Below are 19,740 nucleotides of genomic sequence, written 5' to 3' on the forward strand. Positions count from 1 at the left end.
CCCAATATATATATATATATATATATATATATATATATATATATATATATATATATATAAATATATATAATATTCAAAAAGGATAAGCATTATTTAAAGGAAACAATAAACACTTTGCTGTGCAGGAATCTAAACGAACAAAATGCCGCAGGAAAGACGCTCAAATTGATGACGTCATCGCGCTCGCAGATATGGCTGACGTCATCGCGCTCGACGATATGGCTGACGTCATCGCGCTCGCTTATATAGCCGACGTCATCGCGCTCGCGGATAAGGCTGACGTCATCGCGCTCGCAGATATGGCTGACGTCGTCAACGTGTCCCCGGAAGTGAGAAGGGCGGTGCAATCGTTGTGCTGATTGTGACCAACAAAACACGGTTATTATCGAACGCAATATCGAGGCTTCCAAGAGTTATCGATTTTCAGTGTTCGTTTCATTCATGGAAAAAATGGTCTTTTGAAGGTCCTGAAGCCAGGAATTTCTGCTCTGCTTTTGTTGACGAGGTGAGCTAACTGAGGGGCATCTTTGACGTACTTATTATTTTTATTATAATAATTATTATTAATTACGTGTAAATGCATCTCACGATTACCTTGAGCATCAGCGTGCATTCCCCATTGTCCATAATCGAATACCGTGTGATCGCTTCTTCCCATTGATGGACCGATGATGTCCTGTGAGGATGAGAGGGGAGGAGTGCGGGTGTGGGAGGTGTGAGGTGGGAGGATGAAGGGTTGGGGTGGCATGGCATGGCATGGCATGGCATGTGGAGGTCAGTGGTTTGCTGTGTTTGGATTGGAGGGTTGTTTAACACTTGGTACCTCTCCGGGTTTTACCCGTTCATGTACACCGGAAGAGAAGGCCTTTCCTCATCTATAACCTCTGGTTCGCTTCTTGTAAAATGATTGTGATATTTTGCACTTTGTTTTTAAAGCTGAAAAACCTCTTGGCTTTGCCGTTTCTCCCGATTGTGCATTCTTCTTGGGATGGGGGTAGGGGTGGGGGTCAGGTGAATGAATACTTTGTTCGTATGTAGCAGAAGGCTGTGGGGTAGCATCATTGGCTGTGCTGCTGATACAATGCCCTCTGTTGGTTTGACTAGGAATTTGTAATTAGTTTGTGGTGCCGGCGATAGCTCGCCGACTCTTCACGAAGGACGACGTGGGATCTTTGACGTCCATCAACGAACGCCGGCAGAGGGGACGCCCAGTTTAACATCCATCCGAGGGATGGCACGCACATTGATGAAACGCCGGGATGACAGTTTATAGCTGGGTTGGGGATTTGAACCCAGGCTGGACAGCTTGGATGCGAATGTGCGTACTTCTCGGCCATCCTGCCAGCTCGTTGCAATACTTAACGTGTTATGTCATTTGGTGCTCATGTCTAGAGATTTTTTTTCCTTACAGGCTCTGAGGGTCATCGTGGAGCTGCCACACGCGTACACACAGTTCTCACACACATGGACATACAGATGAATACATGAGAGACGACGCAGGATTGGTAGACGAGACGGAGCCGCTAAGCTTGGGGGAAGTGCCGTCCCTTCCCGGGGCACTCTGGGTAACAGTAAGTTACGACAGTGGCATCGCCTTTCTCACCGCACTCAACGGGGGCATTTCCTCCCCATGCATGCCAACTCCCTCAACATCATTTTTAGTCTCTCATAGCCGTGACATTGTATTCGGATGGTCTTCTCACCGGCTCATCAATGACAAACGTATTTGGAATTCAAACAAGATCTGCTCTGGCACCCCGTTATTCAATCTCAAATGGATTAATGTACTTGGGAGGGGAGGGGAGGGGGGAGGGAAATAAAAAAAATTACATCACAACCACTCGCATTCCATCCGAAAGACCCGAGTGCTATTTTGTTCGTTCATATTTTTTGATCTATTGAGTCGTACCATTGCTTCTACTTTTTGGAGCAAAGACATTTTAGTTGTGGGTATTACCCCACGCATGTGATGCGAAAAGCGGGGTTAAGCATTTGGTTCACTGCTGTCTGTCTGTCTCTCTGCAAATGTCAGTTTATGATCGAGGAACGACTTCGTTTCAATCGAATATTACATTTTGAACACGAATCAGAAAACGAACCTGTCGTTTAGCAGTACATTGGCTCTGAATTTGTCCCGATCGCACGTGCACAGAGAGGAGTGAGATTTTATTTAAAAAAAAATAAAAAAAATTTATACTCTACGTGTCTGGCAGTCAAATTTTTTAAATAATTCCAAACAGGAATCTTAATGTTTTTAAGGACATTATAAAAGGACACGAACAACAGGCACAAATAACATGTAACATGTTAAATAAGGTGGTGTAAAAGATGCCACATCAACGGCGGTGAACTTCAAAATTTTTTTAAATCCTCATTTTATTTCAATTGCATAATATACACTATTTGAACATTTTAGAACACAAAATCGCCTTTTGTCACTTTCAAACACCCGTTAAGCAGTACCTGAAAACTATTCATGCTCCGAGGGCAGAGTAACAATGAGCATCAGCATTCATTCATGCCAACCTGAGGGCAGAATAACTACAGGATTCTGCATTCTGTCAAATATGGCAGCACACAGTACTGTGTGGTCTCCATCAAACCCGTTGTACAAGGTTCACGAGCGAAACAATCGGAGATTGTGCTCGGAAACGCAAACCCAGAGTTTAAAAAGTTCTTCCCATGTCCTTTTTCACTCAAAACTGCATGTTGTAAGGTGTTCTGTGAACTCTTGTGTTTTTTTTTTTTTTTGATATTCGATGAATATGATGTTTGATGTACAATCTTGTCAAGTAATATGTTTTCTAGCCGAATGACTCATGAATGGGACACTTAACAAGTGATTTAACAGGACACAAGTGATTCGTAGCCCCTATCTGGCAGTCTTGTTGGCAAATGCACTTGTTTTGCGAAATTGACATGATGGCTTTCTGCAGACTTGGATGTTTTTAAGCAACATATTAACCACAAAGTTTATTGTACAACATGGCTAAAAGACAGTTAACCATTTAGCCAAGCTGGACCTGGAGAGATGGGTTGTTGTTTTTTTTTTTCACCCCACCGAGAGGAGGGAGAGAACTATTGTGAGAGCGAGAGATATTGAGACATTGGGAGAAGGGGAGAGAGATATTGAGAGACAGAGACAGAGACATATATTGTGAGAGATTTTAGGAGAAAGAGAACGAGATATTGAGAGAGAGGGGTAGATGTATATTGTGAAAAAAAAGAGAGATATTGTGTGTGTCTGTGTCATTGGTTGTTATCTCCATATGCGAGTTTCAGAGGGTGCATCGGAATCCTCCCAGGTCTCAAAGTATCCACCTCCATTTCATGAACAGGTCATGATTCATAGACCAACATGTGAAGTTTTCGTGTTACCTCCTCCACCAAAGGTAGACTGAGGTTATGTTTTCACCCCTGTCTGTTTGTCTGTCTGTGAGCAGAATATCTCAAAAGTTTTTTTGGACGTATTCGGACAAAATGTAATGGACAGATTGGCATGTGACGAGGACGAATTGATTATATTTTAGTGAAGATCCGGATACAGATACAATAATTTTTTAAAGTGATTCTTCAGCATTGAGAGACTAGGCCAAAAACGATGCATAGCATGATATTTCAAAAAGTTATGGATGGATTGGGACAAAACTTTGTGGACATATTGGGTGTGTGACGAGGACGAGCTGACTATTTCGGTGAAGATCTGGATCCGGATGCGAGAATTTTTTTTGTTTTTTTGTGTGACCATTGAGTGATTGGGCCAAAATGATACATAGCATGATATTTAAAAAAGTTGTGGATGGATTATGACAACTTGGTGGATGAGTTTGGTAGGTGACAAGAACAAGCCGATTCGATTTTTGTTAGGTCTGGATGCAGATTAGGCTTATCTGGCCTACAAAATGTAAACTGTTCAGCTAGGCGGAGGTATGTGCTCTCCTGAGTGCCGCTCTCGTTGACATTCTGAGATAAAGATCATGGGATAATTGGAAGGAATTGTTGTTGAAGATACTGAGAAAGATCATGCTGTAGGAAGCAAAGGATGGATTGCAGACCAAGTGCTTCGGTGAGGGACCGGTTTGCAAAATATTCCTTGTGAAGAAGAAAAGATAATATCTCAACTTGATTGGGCACACCTTGATTGGGCAATATTTTCCCACTTTTGTTAAGAGATGTGTGTTGGTCCCCATGGGAATGGAACTGTGAACCAGAATAGCACTAAGTTCCTTGACTTTGCAAGAAGTCATAGATTTTGGGTGGCTGGTTCATGGTTTCAGCACTCACAGGCTCATCGCTGGATTTGGTATTCCAATGATGGTGGTGTGGCAAAGGAGATTAACCATGTGCTCGTTGATGGTCGCTGGAGGAAGATCCAGAACTGCAGGGTCAACCGGAGTGCTCAATACTGACATCAGCATTGTGGTAGCAACTCTGAAGTTGCAGCTTAAATCTGGGAGAATGGTACCATTCTAGCTTAGGCTGGATGTTGGCAAGATCAAGGATGAGAGGGCAGCTGAGGAGTTTGCGAACAGGCTGAGTGGGGATTTGGGGGTTCTGGGTGCTTTGGAGAAATCCTGAAGAGTTGTGGAGTGCCTTTAAGACCACCGTCCTTGATGTTGCTGGTGAATGTCTTGGAACTCACCGAAGGGCGAAGAATAATTTTGTCTCTCAAGAGACACTGGATACCATGAGCCAGAATCTTAGACCCAGCCTTAATGGAAGAGTTGAGCTGTTCAGGGAGTTGAGATGTAAAAATGTATGTGCACTGAGGGTGGACAAGGAGGCCTATGTGCGAGGAGTCTGTGAGGGAATAAAGCATCACCTGTGTCAAGTGATTCTCATCCCGCTTACAGGGGAATTCGCGCATTGCGTTCCTCCAAGCTCGTCCCTCCAAGCTCGTCCCTCGGTGTACTGCGGTTAAAGCAGAGGATGGTATGCTCTTGACAGAGGAGTCTGAAGTGAAGACCCGCTGGGCCGGTTACTTTGAGCTGCTGTACCAGGCTGATCCACCAGACGTTCAGTTGGACGGCAGGGGTGTTGCTATCCCTATTTCTGACCCTCCAATCAACTGTGATCCACCTTCATTTGTGGAAACACAGGCTGCGGTGAACCGGTTGAAATGGGGTAAAGCTCCTGGGATCTCCAGCATCCATGCTGAACTTCTCATGGCTGGTGGAAATGCTCTACTCATGTCATTGCATGCAGTTCTGTGCTTTGCTTCAAACATGGGCATCATCCCAACTGACTAGAAGAGAGCTTTGTTGTCCCTCTCTAGAAAGGGAAGGGTGATCACCAGGACTGCAACAACAACTGAGGGGGTGATGCTACTCTCAGTGCTGAGCAAGGTCTTTGCTTGGATCATTCTTGAGAGGGTTCGCCACCATCTGCTTGAGTACCAGAGCAGTCAGGCTTTACACTTAAAGAGGTCAATGATTTACCATATCCTTGCTCTTCGGGTCCTCACCGAACGCATACGAGAGTTTCGGCAGGGGTTGCTTGCAGCCTATGTTGATCTCTGCAAAGCATTCGATTCAGTGAATCAGGATGCCCTCTGGAGGATTCTTGGTCTTTATGGGGTGCCACCAGGGCTGATCAATCTTATGTCTGACCTCTACTCTGGTACTGAGAGTGCTGTGAGATGTGGTGGTACCATTTCTGACTTATTTCCCATTGTTAGTGGAGTTCAGGGGTGTGTACTGTCCCCCACACTATTCAGTGCTTGTAGGGACTGCATTCTGGGGAGGATGTCGGACAGATCAAGCGGTGGTGCATCATTTGGGAATGTCTGTGACCTTGATTTTGCGGATGATGAAGTCATCTTTGCGGAGACTTTAGATATCCTTTTGGGGGCCCTCAAGGTGCTGAATGAGGAGTCGCAGCTGCTGGGATTATGGGTTTCCTTGGTCAAAACTAAGATCCACTCTTTCAATGACATCTTGGATGCTGCTATCTTGTCTGTACCTGTTTGTGGTGATGATGTTGAGGTCACGGAGAGATTCACTTACCTTGGCAGTGATATTCATGTCTCTGCTGGCTTTGAGCCAGAGGTCAATAGATGTCTGGGTCGGGCCTGAGGATTCATGGATTCACTGGATCATGGGGTGTGGTGCTGTCGGTATCTGTGCAGGAGGATGAAAGTTCAGGTCCTTGGTGCTTCCAGACTTGCTCTACCGATGTGAGACTTTAACTCTGACCAAGGATCTGAGATGGAGACGTTATTCCTTTGGTAGCAGGTCGCTTTGGAGAATCCTTGGCTATTGCTGGTTGGACTTTGCATCCAACGAGTGGTTGCTGAGAGAGACACAAATTAGATTTGTTGCCTGCACAGTCCGTGAGCATCAACTGCGGCTGTATGGACATGTGGCTCATTTACCTCACGTTGATCCTGCTCACCAGATTCTCTCAGTGAGGGAGCCTCGTGAGTGGTGGAGGCCAATGGGCCAACCACGTACTTCATCGTTGCAGCAGGTTGATCAGCATCTCAAGCAGATGAGGATGGGCCAGGCATCTGTTTAGGGGATAACTTGGAGGAGCCCCCTGGAGTACCGGCGGAAAGTGGACACGTGCTGCTCTGGCGCATGCTTCCATACCTGACCTGACCACCTGTACAAAACTGTTCAAGCTCAGTCAAGTTGTGTGTGGAGCGTTTATGGACAGCAATCTTCAAGTCATGCCACAGACTGTCACCACCATGCTTCACAGTAGGGATGGTGTTCTCTGGGTGATGTGCTGTGTTGGGTTTTGCGCCAAACGTAACGTTTTACATTTAGGCTAAAACGTTCCATCTTGGTTTTGTCAGACCACAAAACTTTTTGCCACATGGCTTCAGAATCTCTGGAGTGGTTTTTTTGCATACTTCAAACAGGATTGAGGGTGGGCTTTTTGAGTAATGGCTTCCTTATTGCCACCCTTCCATCCAGGGAAAACAAATGCGCAAAGATACTCCAAGATGTGTCCCTGCGTACCACCTCCTCTTGGAGTTCTGTTCACAAGCCAAGCTTTTTATTGCAAAATTATTTGCATAGAAAGAGGGGGCATGGGTAGAATAATGAACAGTACATGTTATCTTGGCAAAACTACATATCACTCAATGTTCCTCGGTCTGTCAATTAGCAGAACACCATATATGGTTTGTGTGTGAGTATGGCAACATCGGTCACAATGTGCAAGCATGGGAATTCATCTCCCATTCAATCAGTCATGCAGGCAAATGTGTGGGCTGCTTCTTCTCTTGAAAGACATGATGCCAAAAAAACAACTTTCATTTGCCTTCACTCTGGGTTAGATCATTTACCCATGATCCTTCTTGGTGAACAACTCCATATATGGTGACAAAACGACTTTAGTTAATTAGTATGCTTTGCAATAGACTTTATAGCTTTACAAGCATTTAAAAGCACACGTACTGTTGTGTCCAGGGGGTTAAGAACAACCTGGACGGATAGCCGAACAGTTCTTCCTTGGAAGCAAATATGCAATCCTTAGAGAGTATAGCACGTGCGGGACGGGTCGCAAGCACGTACCAGATGTGTTCACCAGGATGGAGGACAAAGGTTTATACTCAAACCCACAACAAATAGACAGACACAAACAATCTTAATAAAGAGGGATTTAATTAACATAAATCAAGTATTCATCAGAGGAAGAAATCAAAGCGTAATAATGAAAATATTGTTGCGGTTCTCAGAACCGCTTGCATCCAACAGATAGTGGTCCCAAGACAGTTATTCCATTATTATACGTGTAGATAGTCCCGCTAAACAAAAGGAAATGGAGTGCGTTGCGATGATCTAATAGGTTTGCTGAAATCATTTTCTTCTTCATTTGGTCCCTACTCTTCTTTTCATCTGATTATTCCTGAGGTAAATCAGCTTTGTGCACCTTCTCTGTGAGGTGGGCCCTCATTGAGGCCAGCGCGTGCGGCGCCGCTGTGAGGAAAGTGCTGCACAGAACCCTCGTTCCCGGACGAGCCCTAAACCCAACGTGTGCAGCGTGGGATTATCGACTCAAGCTTCTGATGATCTGGGAAAGATTGCCGGTTGCTTTAAAAAGGCATGCGAATGAATACCTCTTAAGAGGCTGCATGAATGGTGTTTTGGACAACACAGGAAACACAGCCAGCACGACGCCCACGCTGCACGAAACATGTACGGAGGCCGATAAAGATGACTCCACGCCATGTTGGGCGGGATACGAGTGTGCGGAGTAGAAGCTACTTCTTCCTTTTCAACCTCAATATCCGAAACATATTGGTATTCGCCCCGCGCACACGCTAGCGGAGTCGTGCGAACGCGAGCGCTAGCCACGTGCATAATGGCCGAACTGCGCGCACTGTATGGAATGTGCTCTAAGGCGGACACGTACGCCGCTTGCGAAACGTGCATGGATTTATCCATAACGATGTACCTTCGGCCCTCGATGGCAGCAGCGGATTCCACACAGATGGTGAACGTCTTCTCGTCTCTACAGCCAGCGAAGCTGTTTTCGAGCCGGGGAATGTACAGTGCGGGCCGCGTTGACCGGCACTGGTCGGATGGCCGAGTGGGCATGCGGGACCCTCAGCCGGTCACAAATGTACGGCCCGGGGGTTTTTGCAGGACGATTCGCGTGCCAATTTCGGTGTGGGCGATTCATGTCATGTCGTGGGGTCGGAGCGGAATATTGCCTCTGTCTGAGATGGCCTTGCCAGAACCTAAGTGAGGTGGTTTCTAGCCAAAGTTAGCAGGCCACTTGGGTCGGGGCCAATTGGAGTGCCCGATTCAGGTGATGACGTTTCAATTCGGGGTGGCCCCTCCCCCCACGCGGCAGGTCCTATAAAGGTCAGAGCGGTCCCTCTGCATTTCTCTTTCTCTGCCTCTCTCCGCTCTCACCTCGCCCTCGACGACACTGCCATGACCCGCCTCCTGCTGTCTGGACTCCGCCTCCTCATCTCCGCCCACACGACGTCAACCCCACCTGCCTACCTGGTCCCGCCTGCCACTCCATCCTCGCACTCTGGACTCCTCCCCTTCTCCACTCAAGCTCCTCGTTCATGAACACGGTCTCCACACGTGCAGCTGAAGCCAGAGACGACGCGCCCATTGTCGGGGACCGCACTATGGAGCATCCCCCCTCCCCCCCCCGAAACGTATTGGTGGCGCGTCGTGCTATCATGCACAAAGGTACAGAGAACATAGCCTCAACTCCTTTGCCTTCCTGGTTCAAAACGTTCTCATCGGGTTTTCTGTGTGTGTGTGTGTGTCCTGGCGCTTGTCTGCTTAAGTAAAACTGTAGAAGGTTGTTATCATTATTATTATTGTTATTATTTTCGCTTTAAGTCTGCTGTGTGTCCCCTTTTGAAAGTTGCCTGTTTATTTGCTGCACCACACCTCTCTCTCTCCTATCTCTGCACAACACCCAACCAACACAACACCCCAATAAATCGTGATCGTACCACATACCTTTCCTCGCCCATTGTTAATAAATTATTATTAGGAATGTTCCCTGCTCGTATTTGTCTTTTCTTCCATTGATCCAGCATGGTCCGAATCCTAGCTTAGCCGGGACTTTATTCCCAACGATCTGTTCCTTTTAGCCGATACGTCCTTGGCAGTGTCTCTCGGCTCCATCCGGTAAAGTGATCCGGTTCGGACAAGGCATATGGAGGGCGTGTTCCACAGTAATTAAACCACGTGATTAATTAGGTAACCCGATTAACCTATAGACGCGAGGACCCTAGGTCACACGGTTGAGTTATTGGCGTCCACAGTCGGTTAAGCGACCCGCCACGTCACGGAATTATCCATGTGCGACGGCCTACATTTCCGGGGAGTCTGGTGGGAACCGAGATAGCTTCCCCCACATTGTGGTCTTCTCACCCGACCCCCAGCCCGCAACAATATATCAAAGCATGAGGTAATTTACAGCCTAAAGTCGAGGCGCCTCGACACACAGTTACAAAAACGGACAAGGGGAAAAGACAAAACAAAAGAAATATCCCTCCTTTACTCTGGCACTAAACTTCGTCCAGAGGTGATCCTTTTTGGACCTGACATCGTCGAAACCACGTAGTCACTGCGTGTGAAACTGCACCCGAAAATGGTGCCAAGCCGCTCTGTGTGCAGTAAACATACGTGAGGTATTCGTGTGGCGGTATTCAACACAAGGAGTCAGAAACCACCATACAGCTTCTTTTCATGAGCGAATATACCGACTGTTCCTCTCTTGCACCAGGTCCGTTCGCTACGATCGCCCACCTTCCTCCTTGACCATACTACAAGACGACTTCTGAGGCCCTGTGATAAGGACACGAGTCGCACTCTTCTTCCCTCCTCAGAAACGTACACGCTTCACAACTCAGCCGAACAGTCAATGGCTAGCATTTTGCTCCAGCGTGCGAACAAATTCACCTCAGCACAAACATGAAAATTGTGCAGACTTCTTCACCGCGTCGAGGGGAAGCCAGCGAGCTAGATCCTTTTGCCTCCAATCGCATACTGAACACAACTCTCCTCTTCACCAAATCTTCTGACCTCATACCCATCCATTATCCACCCCAGGGCATGGTTTGCTAGTTGTCATTCCTGGAGGAAGGGTTTTTTTTGCCTGCTTGGAACATTTGGCTCGGTTGTTGTTTTTTAAGGACGTGATTCTTTTTTTTATCCTCGGTCTTGTATATGCAAGAACACAGGAAAAGGTCACAGGGGGCAATCACGTACTGGGAGAAATTATCCTTAAACCCTACCTAATTAACACAGCACCCCCCCCCCTCGTGCGGTGACATGTAAAAACTTAAGCTGACAGTTTCCCGACTTAAATTACATCGAGATGGCTCCTGCTCATCCACAGACCATGCTACTCGATACAATCCTACCTTTGTTATGAGATTCCTCCATCTACCCCACAAACATAACAGTATGTTGTTAGCTATTAGTTTAAGTAGCCATAAGAGTACAGAGCTCTATCAATTATGTCCTCATGGACCTTATATGTATGTCCATGGGGCTCAGATTCGTAATTACACAAGTTTCAATCAAATCAATTAACACTCATACGTGAGTATAATTAATTCTGAATCACAGATACATGCTCATAAAATGAATGTAATGAGTTTTTAAATTAATCATTGTCCTAGATTTTCGCTCATATATTTATTCACCATACTACAAGATGATTTCTGAGGCCCTCTCATCAGGACACTAGTCACGTTCTTCTTCCCTCCTCAGAAACGTACATGTTTCACGACTCAGCCGAAAGACCAGAAAATGGCAAAAAGCCTTTATTTGCGAAGTTAAATCAATCATCTCCACTATAATGGAGGTAAATGTGTTTATCTCCTCCTCGACGAAGCGTCAACGGTCCACGAAACTCGGCTATATTGCACTTGGTATACATGACTGGATCGCTATACATTTTAGCTCACGAGCGAAAATATACATACTCACTCATCGCCTGTTACTGTATTACATTTTCAAAATAAGATGTTGAGACACCACATTCAGTGTCTCCGTGTGACAATTACAACCCCATAATAGCCACTCAGGAATCAACGGCTCATTCGCAAAAAATGGCACGTGAAAAAGGAACGAAATCACGACTGTAGATCTCCGAACCGCGAAGGACAACAAAATCATGTGAGCACCACCACCACCTTTGCCACCCATCCATGGGACGGGTAATCTACTAGTTAGGCTTAATTGGGTCACAGCCAAACAATAAACCACAAAGCTGATATTTTAAAAAATTTTCCACCACAGCATCATATGCCTTTAACTTCTTAATGATTGCCTTGTCAGGTCTGGGAGCATGTGCCAGAACAGCGCGTCGCTGCGTCCACTTTCCGCCGGTACTCCGGGGCCTCCGTCTGGCCATCCCCCAGGCAGATGCCAGGCCAATCCCCATCTCCTTGAGATGATGGTCAACCTGCTGCAACCATGAGGCACGTGGTCGGCCCACTGGCCTCCTCCACTCATGAGACTCCCTAGCTGAGAGAATCTGGTGAGCAGGATCAGCGTCAGGAAAACGAGCCACATGTCCATACAGCCGCAACTGACGCTCACGGACAATGCAGGTAACAAATCTCATCCGAGTCTCTCTCAGCAACCGCTCGTTGGACACAAAATCCGACCAGCGATAGCCAAGGATTCTCCGAAGAGACCTGGTACCAAAGGAATTAAGTCTCCGTCTCAGATCCTTGGTCAGAGTCCAAGTCTCGCACCCATAGAGCAAGACTGGAAGTACCAAGGACCTGAAGACTCGGACTTTCGTCCTCCCGCACAGGTACCGGCAGCGCCACACCCCATGATCCAGTGAATCCATGACTCCCCAGGCCCCACCCAGACGTCTATTGACCTCTGACTCGCAGCCAGCAGAGACATGAATATCACTGCCAAGGTGAGTGAATCTATCCACGACCTCAACATCCTCACCACAAACAGACACAGACAGGACAGCAGCATCCAATATGTCACCGAAAGCCTGGATCTTCGTTTTGACCCAAGAAACTCGTGATCCCAACGGCTCCGACTCCTCATTCAGCACCTCGAGGGCCCCCAAGAGGATGTCTAAAGTCTCCGCAAAGATGACTGCATCATCTGCAAAATCAAGGTCCGAGATCTTGACATTCCCAAACGATGCACCGCAACTTGATCTCTCCGACATCCTCCCTAAAATCCAGTCCATACAAGTGCTGAAAAGTGTGAGGGCAAGTACACATCCCTGACGAACTCCAGTAACAACTGGAAATAAGTCAGAGATGGTACCACCACACTTCACAGCACTCTCAGTACCAGAGTAGAGTTCAGACATCAGATCGATCAGTTTTGGTGGCACCCCACGAAGACCAAGAATCCTCCAGAGGACATCCCGATTCACTGAATCGAACGCTTTACAGAGATCAACATAGGCTGCAAGCAGCCCCTGCTGAAACTCTCGTCTGCGTTCGGTGAGGACACGAAGTGCAAGGATACGGTCAATCGTTGACCTCTTTGGTGTAAAGCCTGACTGCTCTGGACAATGGTGCTCAAGCAGATGGTGGCGAACCCTATCAAGAATTATCCGAGCAAAGACCTTGCCCGGCACTGAGAGTAGCGTCACCCCTCGGTAGTTGTTGCAGTCTTGGCGATCACCCTTCCCTTTCCAGAGAGGGACAACAAAGCCCCTCTTCCAGTCAGTTGGGATGATGCCTGTGTTCCAGGCAGAGCACAAAACTGCATGCAACGACACGAGTGCAGCATTTCCACCAGCCTTGAGAAGTTCAGCATGGATGCCACAGATCCCTGGAGCTTTACCCCGTTTCAGCTGGTTCACCGCAGCCCGTGTTTCCACAAGCGAAGGTGGACCACAGTTGATTCGAGGGTCAGCAACAGGGATTGTAACACCCTTGACGTCCAACTCGACAGCTGGGGGATCAGCCTGGTACAACCGCTCAAAGTAACCGGCCCAGCGGGCCTTCACTTCAGACTCCTCTGTCAAGAGCCTACCACTCTCTGCTCGAACTGCAGTGCTCCGAGGGATGGGCTTGGATGAACGTAATGCGCGAATTCCCCTGTAAGCGGGACGAGAATCACTTGTCCACAGGTGATGCTCTACCCCCTCACAGATTCCTCGCACATAGGCCTCCTTGTCCACCCTCAGTGCACGTACGGTTTTACGCCTCAGCTCCCTGAACAGCTCAGCTCTGCCATTCAGCCTGGCCCTACGACTCTGGTCAATGGTATCCAGTGTCCCTTGAGAAACAAAATTCTTCTTTGCCCTGCGGTGAGCTCCAAGGCATCCACCGGCAACATCAAGGACGGTGGTCTTGAAGGCGCTCCACAACTCTTCAGGACCCCCCAAAGCACCCAGACCCCCCAAGTGTCCACTCAGCCTGTTCGCAAACTCCTCAGCTACTCTCTCATCCCTGAGCTTGGCAACATCCAGCCTAGGCTGGGATGGTACCATTCTCCAGGATTTAAGGTGCAGCTTTAGAGTTGCTACAACAAGCCTGTGGTCAGTATTGAGGAACTGAGCACTCCGGTAGACCCTGCAGTTCTGGATCATCCTCCAACGACCGTCAATGAGGACATGGTCAATCTCCTTTGCCACACCGCCAGCGTTGGAATACCAAGTCCAGCGATGAGCTTGTGGGCGCTGAAACCATGAACCAGCCACCCTAAGTCCATGACTTCTTGCAAAGTCAAGGAACTTAGTGCTATTCTGGTTCATAGTTCCTGACCCATGGGGACCAACACACACCTCATAACCATCCCTATCAGTTCCAGTCGATGCATTGAAATCTCCCAAGACTAGAAGTGTATCTCGTCTGGGGCACTGATCAACCACAGACTCGAGTGTGGCGTAGAATGCATCCTTCACGGTGAGATCACTCGCCTCAGTCGGAGCATAAACAGAGACCAGGGAAATGACACCGAAGGAGTGACGAATCCTTAATCTCATAATACGCTCGTTGACCGGTGTTACCTCAATTATCATTGGGGTCAGCTTATTGGACACAGCTACAGCAACTCCTTGGGTATGGTAACCATCAGAGCGACCAGACCAATAGTAGGTGTAACCACCCACCATTATCTCGCCGCAATCCGGTCTCCGAACCTCAGAGAGAGCTGCAATCCCGATGTCCAAACGCTTGAGCTCAGATGATAACAGAGACAGGTGATCATCCTCTCTTAGGGATAGGACATTCCAGGCACCCACCCGAAGGGACCGCCTCAGGTTAACCCAAGGAGACCGCCGTCTAGTGGACGACACCTCAGCACCACTCCGACACACTCTCCCGCAATCTGACCCAGGGATGTTACCCCGTGGTTTCCCTCCTATCATCAAAGATCGGGGGTCACGAAGGCTTTGCCCCAATCCCGTCATCCGGTGAGCTGCCCTGCGAAGGGAAGCTGCGCAGGAGGTACTCCCACAGAGTGGGTTTTCAGATTTTTTTTGCGTTTTTGCGGAATGAAGGGTTTTATGGTGGCCGGAGTGCAATTCCTGCCACCAACCTCCTAATAAGAAGTAACCCAACTGCAGGAGGACGTATGCAGACACAGTTGGGCACTAGATATGGATGGCTGTTGGCTCACAAGGAGCTCCTCCGCCCTTTGACAGGTTTTGTTTTTAATCCTGCTGGGTGTCCATATCCAAACACCCTCCTCACCAGAAAACCTGGTGGGGGAGACGGTTTAGTCGCCGACAACCCGACCATGGAACAGGTTAGTACAGGTTTACATGGTACCTGTAGCAGGTCACAGATCGAACCTGACCTGATTGCCTTGACTGTCCTCCAAGGGATATTCAAGGCTTTTGAAATATTTTTATACCCATGCCATTATCTGTGTCTTGGCACAACTTTATCCTGGATTTCTTTTGAAAACTCTTTGGTACTCATGTTTGAGTCTTTGCTGTAAAATGCACTACCCAGCAGAGGAAACGTCCAGGAACAGCTGATTAACCTCCGCCATCGAAGATCGGAGGTTACTGTTTTCACCCCTTTCTGTTTGTTTGTGAACAGTATTACGGAAAAACTCCTCGACGGATTTCGACAAAACTTGGTGGGGGGAGGGGGGGTTAGGTATGGTCCAAGGATCATGCCATTAGATTTTTGGACTTGGTCCCCCCCCCCCCCAAAAAAAATTTAGAGAATTTTTTTTGCATTTCTACATGTTTTAAGTGATTTCCAACCCCCCCCCCCAAAAAAAAATGTTGGAGAAAAGAACTATAACTGTCAGCACTGTTGACATCATATTTAATGAGTAAGATATAGGGTTCACTTGAGTGACCCAGCAGTATTGGCGGCGGAGGTTTTGCACTCTCCCGAGTGCTCCCCCTCTAGTTTTATTCTGAACTAATGAGAATCACTACAATTTAACACAGGTCGAGGCCAATTAACGTGTGTGATTTGAAGGTGATTGGTTACACCTGAGCTAATTTACAATTGCTTTCATAAAGGGGGGTGGACACTGATCCAGCCAAGATATTCTAATTTTGTATTTTTTAAAAATAATTTTCTGAAATCTGTCTCATTTGTTTTTCACTTGGAAGTTGTGGGTTACGATGTGGAAAAAGTCTGCTTTTATGCAATTTAATTCCAGACTATACGACAACAAATGGTGAAATTTTTGAAAGTGGGTGTAGACTTTTGATAGGCACTGTATATTCGTAATATTGTAATTTATTTTTGTCAATCAAAACAGCTATGTATAGCATGATTGTGGTGGTGGTGAGGTGTTTGTTTTTATCCCCTGCCGCGTGGCGGAAGTGGGATATTGTTATACCTTGGCGGTGAGGTGTTTGTTTTTTATACCTTGGCGGTGAAGTGTTTTTAAAACCTTGGCAGTTACGTGGTGGTGAGGTGTTTTAAATTTTATTTTGTATTTATCATGGCAACTCGTGCAAGTCATTATCCTTGGTTAAAACAAGCCTGTTCCTCTCTAGCGACATGTGGTTAGGTGAGAGTAGTGTGTGTGTACACATTGTTGTGGCCTGGCATCTCAAGAGAACCGTGGGGATGGGGCTGTTTTGGGTTCCTCTCCAGATTCACCGGAAATCGCAGGCTGTCACACATGAATAACGTTGTGTCGCAGTGGGTTGCTAATCAACCGTGAATACCAATAACTAGACCACGAGACCTAGGGTCCACCGTCTGACAACTGTTTACCTTAGAACACGTGATCTCCTTATCGGGGTATCGCGCCGTCAGTACGTACTTGCGTTACTTAAGTTACCTACCGGATCAGGTGCAGCTGAGCGGAGCTGCCAAGTACGAAGCAGTTATTTAACAGATTTTTGGAGAATAACGTCCTGGCTAAGCTAGGGTACCGGCCATGCTAGACCAATGGAGAAAAAAGATGAAAATGAGCTGGGTTCATTTATAACAGGCACATTTATTAATACAAAGAGCGAGGAAAGTTATGTAGCACAGTAATGGTGTTTATTGCATATTTACAGCAGGGAAAGCAAGGAATTTGTGGAGTGCGGCAAAAGGCAAACAATATTTACAAAAGAAGACAGTACAGAGTTATCTCGAATATTCTTATACAGTCTTAACTTATGCTATGACAGGCGCCATCACACACACAAACCCGAGGAAAAGTAGAGATAGCCCACAGAGATAGAAGCAGTTAAGGATTAACGACCTCTCAATACCTGGCGCGGTTGGCAGACCTCCCAGAACGCTTGGAAAGGGGAGGAGGGATAAATACTGAGGGTGTCTCGGGTGCATATTTCAGAGGTGCAAGTGTAATGCAACGGGGTGCAGTGTAGTGGTAGAGGAAGAATGTGAGGTGCAGGTCAGTTCGGTTCACTCTTGAGTTCGCTCTTGGGTTTGTTCCGAAAAGAACAATTGGTCGGGCTTGCCCATGTTGATTGCTCTTTTGTGTCCACAGTAGATGAGAGATAGATGGTAGAAGAAAGATGCATGAGAGAAAAGATACTATCATGAATTGTGTAAGAATCTGGATGTGTAAGTGTCGCTGTGGGATACAGCCTAAATAAGCGACGATGGAATAAGTGCAAACCCGGCTAGCAGCAACAACACGTGACGTCACGCTGACTCGCGGTTCCCCTCACTCAGTGCCGGCACTTATTCTCCTGTGCCGCCCATCTCCCCGGCGAGGTCTGATGTCTGGCAAGGTCTGTCAAATTTTTCTACTCTGCGAGTTCTCTCAAAGGCGATTCTCTCCAGCTCTGTCCCTGACAATCTATTTGAAATGAGCCATGCTAGCTCTTTTTTTTATGAGCCCCGGACGAAGGGAGGAGCCAAAAATTGGATCAAACCGGGCTCTTAGCGAAATTGAGCTTCCCTAGTGGTCCATAGCGGTCGTAGCCATGCCCTGCCAGGTCCCGAATGCAAAAAATGGTTCAGTCGCTCACCAACAGGGGCACACAGAAGAGCTCTGACTTTTACCTGGGGCTGTGGTTTCTGGAGGCGCTCTCTGGTGCTGAGCGTGCGCTGGCCTCCATTCAAACATGGGATTTTATGGAAATCCCTGCACTGCTCATAGGTCCTTAAACGAGCTTCAGTGCATGTTATGCCCCGAAATAACCCGACCTTTGTCTCCTCAGTGTCCCTCAAGACTGTGGCGAGTGTTTGATGAATATGTGGCAGTTACGGCGGTTGTAGAGAAGTTGGAGCATGTTGTGGCATTTGTAATTAATGAAATTGTAATGTGGCGTTGCAGGGGAGAGGTGGAAGTTCCTTGAAACAAAGTTATGAATAATGTTTGCGTTTGTGATTAAAAAAAAAATGTAAGCGTGGGTTTGTTGCGGGTATTTTTTTTCGTAGTCGTATCAAGTGTTTGTGGTGAGCATGGTATAGTATGGTGAGCAGAACGAAGCTCTGAGATGAGGTGGCAGTTGAGAATTGGGGCGCAGTTTTGAATGGAAGATTGGTGTGCAAATGCATATGTGCTACTCGCTGTGCTGCTCACTTAGATCCTAGTGGTTTCCGTGCGTGCTTACTTGCGTGTTTCATGTGAGAGAAAGGGGTGGAAGACTGCAAATATTGAAGGTTAAGGAGACCTAACTGAAAGAGTCCAACACAACGCACTTTTCCCATTTACCCATGAGACATGCAAAGGACTGACTAATGCACATGTTATCGAAATAACTGCCTTGGGATCACTTTATGTTGTGTGCCATTTCCTCAGAGGCGGTTTTACAGAACTGTAACTATATATATATATATATATATATATATATATATATATATATATATATATATATATATATATATATATATATAGTTGCGGGCCGGGAGTCAGGTGAGAAGACCACCAGGGAGGGAAGCTATCTCGGGTTCCCACCATACTCTCCGGAATTGCAGGCCATCGCACACGGATAATTCCGTGATGCGGCCGGTCGCTAACCGAACGTGAACGCCAATAACTCAACCGCGTGACCGAGGATTCTCCCATCTATGGGTTAACTGGGTTACTTAATTAATCACATGATTTAATTAACGGGGAACACGCCCTTGGTACACCTTATCCGAACCGGATCACTTTACCGGACCGGATGCAGCCGAGCGACACTGCCAAGGACGTACCGGCTAAAAGGAACGGATCGTTGGGAATAAAGTCCCAGCTTAGCTAGGATTCGGACCATGCTGGATCAATTAAAGAACAGAAAAAAAACGAGCTGGAAACATTTCTAATAGTAATTTATTTTCAAGCAGGCAAGGAAAGATATGTGGCACAGTGAATAGTTTTATTGTTGTGTGTAATGTAGGGATAGGAAGAAATGTGAAGTGCGGCAATATACAAGCAGATTACAAAAGCAGACACAGAGCAGAGTTATTCTGATATAATTATTGTACAATCTTAACTTAAGCGAGAACAGGTGCCAGGACACACACACACACACACACACACACACACACACACACACACACACACACACACACACACACACACACACACACACACACACACACACACACACACACACACACACACACACACACACACACACACACCCCGATGAAGAGGAGGTGATCAAGAGAAAAAGGAAGAGAGGAGATAAGGCTAACGGTCTCTCAATACCTTGCCCGATCGAGCCACCAATACGTTTTGGGGGGGATGCTCCGCTGGGTGATACGTCCCTGTACTGACTGTTGATGCGCTGTCTCTTGTTTCGTGGCACTTCGTGCAGCTGGCGTCGGTCCAGAGAATGAGATGTTCAGGAGCCGAATGGGTGGAGAAGGTGGAGTCGAGAGCGAGTGGGCGGAGTGGTAGACAGGACTAGGTGGGTGGAGTCGGTGAGGTGTGGGCAGAG

At 47.1% G+C, this 19,740-nt stretch overlaps 1 protein-coding gene across 7 annotated transcripts in view; it reads left to right on the forward strand.

Moving 5' to 3' along the window:
• The first annotated feature begins 286 nt into the window (after positions 1-286).
• EVI5 (ecotropic viral integration site 5) overlaps positions 287-19,740 on the forward strand; it is a 112,746-nt gene continuing 93,292 nt past the window's right edge. For 4 of the 7 annotated variants that reach the window (XM_085900038.1, XM_085900051.1, XM_085900056.1 and 1 more), the window contains exon 1: positions 287-505. The gene's annotated coding sequence lies outside the window, so the exon portion shown is untranslated. Of the gene's footprint in view, positions 506-754; positions 775-800; positions 888-1,411; positions 1,572-19,740 lie in introns of those variants that run through there. The other 3 variants (XM_085900043.1, XM_085900048.1, XM_085900044.1) reach the window with 3 other exon arrangements.

Source organism: Eptatretus burgeri, chromosome 1 (genome assembly GCF_056783735.1).
Source record: "Eptatretus burgeri isolate ZD-2024b chromosome 1, Ebu_testis_v1, whole genome shotgun sequence".
In the NCBI taxonomy this organism is placed as follows: Eukaryota; Metazoa; Chordata; class Myxini; order Myxiniformes; family Myxinidae; genus Eptatretus; species Eptatretus burgeri.